This window comes from Triticum dicoccoides, chromosome 7B, assembly GCF_002162155.2.
Source record: "Triticum dicoccoides isolate Atlit2015 ecotype Zavitan chromosome 7B, WEW_v2.0, whole genome shotgun sequence".
In the NCBI taxonomy this organism is placed as follows: Eukaryota; Viridiplantae; Streptophyta; class Magnoliopsida; order Poales; family Poaceae; genus Triticum; species Triticum dicoccoides.
This window is the reverse complement of record NC_041393.1, coordinates 354,311,387-354,318,431: the sequence shown is the minus strand read 5'-3', so window position 1 is coordinate 354,318,431 and position 7,045 is coordinate 354,311,387. Positions and strand designations below refer to the sequence as shown.

The 7,045-nt window shown below is 43.2% G+C and overlaps 1 long non-coding RNA gene across 6 annotated transcripts; it reads right to left on the bottom strand.

The window, feature by feature from the left end:
• Positions 1–204: 204 nt before the first annotated feature.
• On the bottom strand, positions 205–5,188 carry LOC119338027. 6 transcript variants are annotated; one of them, XR_005163753.1, is made up of 7 exons: positions 4,780–5,188; positions 4,376–4,700; positions 3,735–4,303; positions 3,383–3,636; positions 2,415–2,599; positions 1,138–1,204; positions 205–859 (listed from the first exon to the last, which is right to left on the bottom strand). It is a non-coding gene; the product is annotated as an uncharacterized LOC119338027 (long non-coding RNA). The 6 variants fall into 6 exon arrangements; XR_005163752.1 differs by having other exon boundaries at positions 3,383–3,586; positions 4,780–5,187; XR_005163754.1 differs by having other exon boundaries at positions 3,383–3,808; positions 4,226–4,303; positions 4,780–5,187.
• Positions 5,189–7,045: the final 1,857 nt, after the last annotated feature.

The following is a 7,045-nucleotide window of genomic DNA, read 5'->3' as shown; positions in this document are numbered from 1 at the left end:
CACCTTTATCAATTTGAGCATTTCAAAATTTGCCAAGAATTTGAACTATTCACCACTAGCACAGATGAGTGAGAGAAGTAACGAGTGTACTTACTGATTAGTAATACATGAATGCCTAGGTAGTTATACATGAACTCAGAACATGAACTTCATTGAGCACTTGAAACACATAACATACACAACTGAGGTGCAAAGCTGCGAATGTTGATGGATCAAAACTGTAGATTTTGCAAGCACTTAATAGCTCAATGTCAAAAGAACATCCATACATGCACGAACTTTCTATAGGATGTTCTTAAGTTCAACTTGTAAAAGTAGAACTTGTGTAGCTTTGTCAGCAACACAAAAATCTATAGAAAAATGCACCCGTTCTCATGGGCGTATCAACAAGCATGTTCAGAGCACAATTTCTTCTGGCCTTGTCCACAGAGAAACAAGTTGAGTTCCTCTTCTTTTTCTCCTCGATGAGCCACATAGACTTGAACTCGTTCTGGCTGTCCACATCCGACACCTTCCAGGAGACGAAGTTGTGGTCGAGTGGCCACAACCTTGGGCGTTTCCTCAGCAACTCGTGCACCGGCCTGGGATGTGTTTGAGGTGAGACGCCCGCACGACCACACATAGACAACACCGAAATGTGAAGCATGGTCGCGGCCACGCACGCACGAACACAACACACACATATGCGCAGTGAGCGACTCAATGAAGATGTGCATCTACACGGTCACATGGCTTCCCGTGGAAGGTGCAGCCCACTATCGGCGGTGGTCCATGGAGGGGATTGAGGGAGCAGTTCGAAGGCGGGGAATCAACGAGGTCGCAGCAGTAAATCGGCATGGTGGGGGCAACATATTCAGACCTGTCAATTGTTAAGACAAATATGTGAGTTCAAAGCTAACTTATGGTTTAGTATCATCATATTCAGAGTGAATTTAGTTGCTCATAGTTAGCATGAGTTCATGGCAGAAAAAGGTGATACTCGAGATATTGAACTAAACTAAAATTATATATTGCACTTAACTAAAATTATATATTGAACTGAACCAAGAGGCAGTACGGTTCTCATTCTGAAGCATAACCACATGCACTTGTTTGTGCTATATATGAAGATGGAAACACAAAGGAAATATGACTCACCTTCAGGAAGTAGATGTACTAAAAAGCATACAAAAAATGAACTTGTGCATCATGTTTTTGCCGCAACCTACAAAAGTAGGAACAAATATGAGAGATGATGTTTTGTCAAGGAGAACTTACCAAGGTCTGGCATTCGAACTTTCAAATTTTTGTGCTATTGAAAATAGAGAATAAGAGCATGCCTCAACCAGATCGGCGACTTCCTCGGCTCTGTGGGCGGCCTCTCATACAGCTTGAGGGCAACATAATACACACACCAACTAACCAGAATACACAACACGGCCGGCTAGATACACAAACAGATAATTAATATAACAAACATGTGGAATTGCAATGCTGAGAGCAAAACTACATATTGTAATTTCAACAAAGAGAAGAGCAGATTCCTTTTCCATGAACAAACAGTACAAATCTAATCTCAGTCCCTTGAATTCTACATAAATTTATTCCATTTATAAACCCGAACTGAAAATCAAATAAAAGCTTAACTCCTTCACAAAACCACCAAATGCACACACTTTGTTACTGCACATGAAGGTAAGGAAATACTGAAACCAGCAACTCTTGAGTATGAACTGAGGTAAACGTTTTCGCTGAACTTTTTGGTGAGTGCATGATTTACTTTGGCTTGCCCAGCTCTCTAAAATCCTCAAAAAATTCTACCCATGCACAACTACTTGTTCATGCACATGCTCTCGATGTTCTTGTTCTCGCACCAAAATCTCAGTACAGAATAACGTCAAAGGTTGCAGCTTCCTAAATTCATGAACTGTCAGTACAAGAGCGAAAGTACAGGGGTGTGTTTCTTCACTGCTTGGTTTATAGGATACAAACCAGGAACTGAATTATGTAGTTATGTTTTCTTCCCTCAGATTTGAATCAAGTGCAGCACTAGTTAAATTCAAAATAAATTGACAGTACAAATCATAGACACGGAGATCTTCACCATGCGGAGCTGGAAAGGAGAGATTCAAACAAGATGTGACCATGCAGGTAGGCCTCGCGCCAAATAGACGGTGGCTAATCCTCACAATGATGGCTGCTGGAGCAGGCCAAGCGTCGACAGCGCTACTCCAGGGAGCTTACAAACTTTTGAAACATGAACTTAATCTATTGTTTTAACTATTGTTTTTATTTTTTGAACTCTAATAAAAAATTGGGTAGCAATCTGTCATATTATATTATAAAACAAAACTCAGTAAGCAACTAGTATTGCATTATAAAACACTCAGTTCAGTCTAGTATAGATAAGTACAATAGTAGATAGTAAAATGCACCTTGAAGATCTCACTGCCGGTGTGCGCATCGATGGTGCTGAAGACGTCGTCAAGGAGTTAGATGTCGCAGTCCTGGTAGACGACGCGGGCGAGCTGAATGCGCTGCTTCTGGCTGCTGCTGAGGTTGATCCCGCACTCGCCGATCTACATATGGTTGTCGTCTCCGCTACTTCAAACTCCACAATCTAACATCTAAAATAATTAGCTGCAATTTTTTATTTCTTTTCACTACACTGATGTGCAATATACATCTTACCAACTACACACAAAGACATAAGTTTGACATTTAACATCAATCCCTCTCAGCATTCATTGATCACATTTTTTTGAGCATTACATCTGTTAAAAAATTGAAGAGCAAATCCCGAGAGCTTGAACTTCACAATTAGAAGAAATCTAGTCTTTTACAATAGCATATATATAGTAATTTGTATGCCAAGTAACTTCAAAACAGAACAGAAATGAACTTTTTGCAAGAAAAGAATAGAATATATGCTACTTCTGATCCAAACAAGGTCTCTCATAGGAATAACAACAAACAACTTGAGGGCCCTCATGGCAACAACAAGAACAAGCAACAAATTTGAACGAATTTGAGAGAGGAGAGATATTCAGCAGCAGGAATGTTCAGACTGCTGTTTAGACAATTATTTGGACAGCTACCAAACTGTCGTTTAGACAACTACTTGGACTGCTGAATACGTATAACTCTTTGCCCTTAGTAAACTACAGTTTATTAGTACAAACTTATAACCTTTGCCTCAATAAACTGCAGACAACAACTATGAACTCTTCCCTCGGTAACAACAATTCACAATGGGCCTGGAAGCTAGAAATTAGATAACTAGTACTGAATTCAGCAGCAGAAATGTTCGGACTCACGGTGTTATTTATTGTGTTTGTTTGTAAGCAAGGTTCTAACGTTAAAAGAAACAAAAATGGAAGATTTTTTATGTGTGCTTGCTCACCGGTGGCGGTGCCGAGGCAGTAGGTCTTGTCGTAGAGCCTGTAAATGTGGGAGTGGGCGGCGGTCTCAAAGAAGGTGAGCACCAACCTCTTTTGTGCTTTGTAGTGAGTAGGCTCCAAATAAAAATGGATGACCACGCGGGAGGTTGCATATGGATGAACTAATGACCCATTTTTTCTCATACTGAAGCTTCTCTGTACTGAAGCTTGTTTCCAGAAATCATATCAGTGGGTCATTAAACACATGCAGCAACATCTAAAGAGGAACATGAGAAAAAGAGGACGCCGCTATACAAGAACTACAGTGGACAAACCAATAATATAAATCCTCAAGCAATAATTGAGAGAGCTCACAATCTCCATGGAAGATGCATATGCATTCACCGTGGAAGGGCCTCCCACGCCCCTGCTCTATCTCCTCCCACTCCCTGCACACACACACGGAGCAGAGAGAGAATGAGAGGGAGATGACTGAGGCGGATAGAGGACGGAGCATAGGGTGGCCTGCACGCAGCTTTTCTCGTGCCCGGCTATGGAGTGTGATGTTGTACTAATGAGGCAAAGGTCCAAATATATCACAAGTAAGTTCAAAGAATTTTACAAAAACAAGCAGGCAACAAAGAGATAAGTCATGTCCCTATCAGGCATAAGTTCTATATATGGAAGGACTAGTAAGGGTCTCAGTAATCGACTACATAATTTCAATCAACTCGATCTTCATCAGTACTAGAATGACTGGACAAGAAGTTTAGAAGCTGCATGTGTACTGTGACTAAGAATAGAACTCAAAAAGAATTTTTTTGGAGTTGGAATAAGACGTCGGAGATCAGGAGGACCGGCTACACCTCCTCCTCTAGACTGATTGCTCCGGCGAAGTGGAACTGACGGAGGCAGAGATCACGAGCGGCGCCAGGATTTGCCCACTGCAGGGAATCTATTAGTGATCATACATCACAAAAGCAAATGTTCAAAGCAAAACGAGATGGCTTTCTTACTGTGTGGGTGCTTAATGGGTGCGGTGCTTGGAGAGGGAGATCATGAGCGGCACTAGGATTGGGCCGCTGGCCCTTTTTTTTATACTGGTAATGGAGATACTGAATCTGAAACAAAGGGGCTAACCTTAATGACAACTAGTCTCAACTCTGACCTTTTCTACAACCTTTTGTCGAACTGATAATGACTGGGAGCAGAACAAGATTAGGGGTTCAGAGGAAGTTGAGCAGCAATGGATCACAGGTTACATTCAGAGAACTACACCCATCCATCCATCTATCCATTGAACAGAAAAGGCACAAGAAATTCGCCAACTCCATCTCTGATCTAATAACAAATCAAGAGAAGAGTAGCATCAAAAAAGTGAACTGATGCCTGTTTACTGCCATTTTTCCAGAAAACTTACTTCTCCCTCCACTAGCACAAACGGAGGCTACAGGAGAGATCCATAGGCGGCGACCTTGTCGCCGGGAATGGGACATATGCGGGCACGCAGGGCGGTGGCGCTCGCGGCGGCCGGGGATTGAGGCTCGCGGTGGCCGGGGGTGGGAGCCTCGCGGCGGCCGGGGATGGAGGCTAGCGGTGGGCGGAGGTGGGAGCCTCGCGGCGGTTGGGGATGGAGGCCAGAGATGGCCGGGGGTGGGAGCCTCGTAGCGGCCGGGGGTGGGAGCCTCGCGGCGGTCGGGGATGGAGGCCAGCAGCGGCCGGGGATGGAGGCCAGCGGCGGCCGGGGTGGTAGGCTCGTGGTGGCCGGGGGTTTCTGGTCATGGGAGGCGGCCGGGTGATGAGAAGACTGGGGCATTTTTGGGGGCTGGGAAGCTCGTGGTCCTTCTTTTCTCTTTCACTCCGATCACAGAAAATGATTCGTCGTGTCTATATAGGGCCCAGGGTAACAGAATATTATTCTGTTACTAGTACAACAGAATAACCCTGTCCTATATATATATATAAGTTAAAAAGACAGTGTCCCTCATATAAACCTGATAGTTGTCTATCTACGAACATGCAAACATTACTAGTGTTACAAGTGATAACATCAAACCATTTAAACAAACAGGGTATCAGAATGTAAATTACACGTGAATTCTGTTGCATCCTAGAAGTACATATGACCAGTTATCTACGTGCTTAAGTAGTTACTAAGTTCAGGCAAACAGGTAATTCGTAACAGTAAGTATCAAACACATAGATAGGCAGTCTATAATAAGATTAACAGGCTATGGCATTTTGTAATTAGTAGTAAACTAAATTAAGCCAAGCAATGTAATTGAACAATTTTGCAATAAGTGGCTAACTAAAATTCCGAGAAGCGGTAACTGAACTTACGCTAGCTCTTTGTACAGGCACACTGCAACTTCTTTTTCGCTTACAAGGTTCTACGAAGGAGTCCATGGCATTAATTGCTTGGATACAAAGTCCCAATATTTCTTTCTTCCCACACTGCATTGGTAAGTCCAATGGTTAATCTGATAAGATGGTGCATCCTTGATATGTTATATGAGGACGGGTTGTCAGACTAGTAGTAGCCACACACATCACATTGGCTTTTACTGCATATTTAATGCGACTACATTTGGCATATCGAGATCTAAGCAATCTACAATAGGATGAAAAGACTGGCATCTTTCACATTATTGGTGAACCCAGTTCATAGAAACAAGCAATTCAACCATTCTGTGGGTAAATTAAAAGCGCCACAAGAAATTTTTCACTACCCAATCATACATGCAAAAAGGGGCGACGCCACCGTAGGGGCTAGTATGGGCGGTCACCTTGGGTGGCTGGAAAGTGTGCACCTAGTTTGAGTCGTCCAGGTTGGCCTAGGCTAGTTTTGTTTGTCCCAATGCACGAGCAGGCAATGTAAAAAATAAAGAAACATGTTTCAATTTGGATGGGCCAATAACGTAAGTGCAAGGCGGGCCCTATATCAGGCTCGCGGCCCAAACGAGCGCCTCCCATATCGATCGACAACAGGAAAAATCCCAATTCATTCCCTCCTGCCTCCAGTCTAGTTCGCTCGTAACCTAGCCACCGCTGGACAGACCGACGCAGCACTCCCTCACGCCCTCGTTGGACACCAATCTCCAGGCTTCAAGCAAATGGAAGGAAAAGAAGATGAAGATCCAACCCTGGGTGTAACCTGCGTGGGAGGCAGTGGCGGCAGCACGGGCATGGCATCGAGCTTGCGCAAACGGACAGTCATAGCTTGCAAGAGCAGCATGCGCAACGAGCAGGTACATCACATCCCTGATTATATCTAATTCAACTGTTCAATTTCTGGCCAATAGTTAGACCTGAATGTGTTGTAAAACTGCTTGTATGTAGGGAATCTATGAGAAAATGAAACCAATTTCTGCTTGTTTTATAACTCACCCAATCAATACTGAACTGACTGGACCTGATGTATCTAATCAAGTTTCCGGTGCAAACATTTTACATGCTCCTGATGATGAACATATAGTGTCTAATGAGGGATCTAATGCAAGCATTTTGCAAGCTCCCATTGAAGGATTTAGTGTCTAATTATGATCTGCTATGTTGACAGAGACATAGAGATTTGCAGGCATTGATGACAACCAAATTATAGGACATTTTCATGGCTTGAGGAAACGTCAAGGCCATCTGCCAGAAAGTCCCCCTATCATGACAATGTAGCATAAATACTTTTCTAA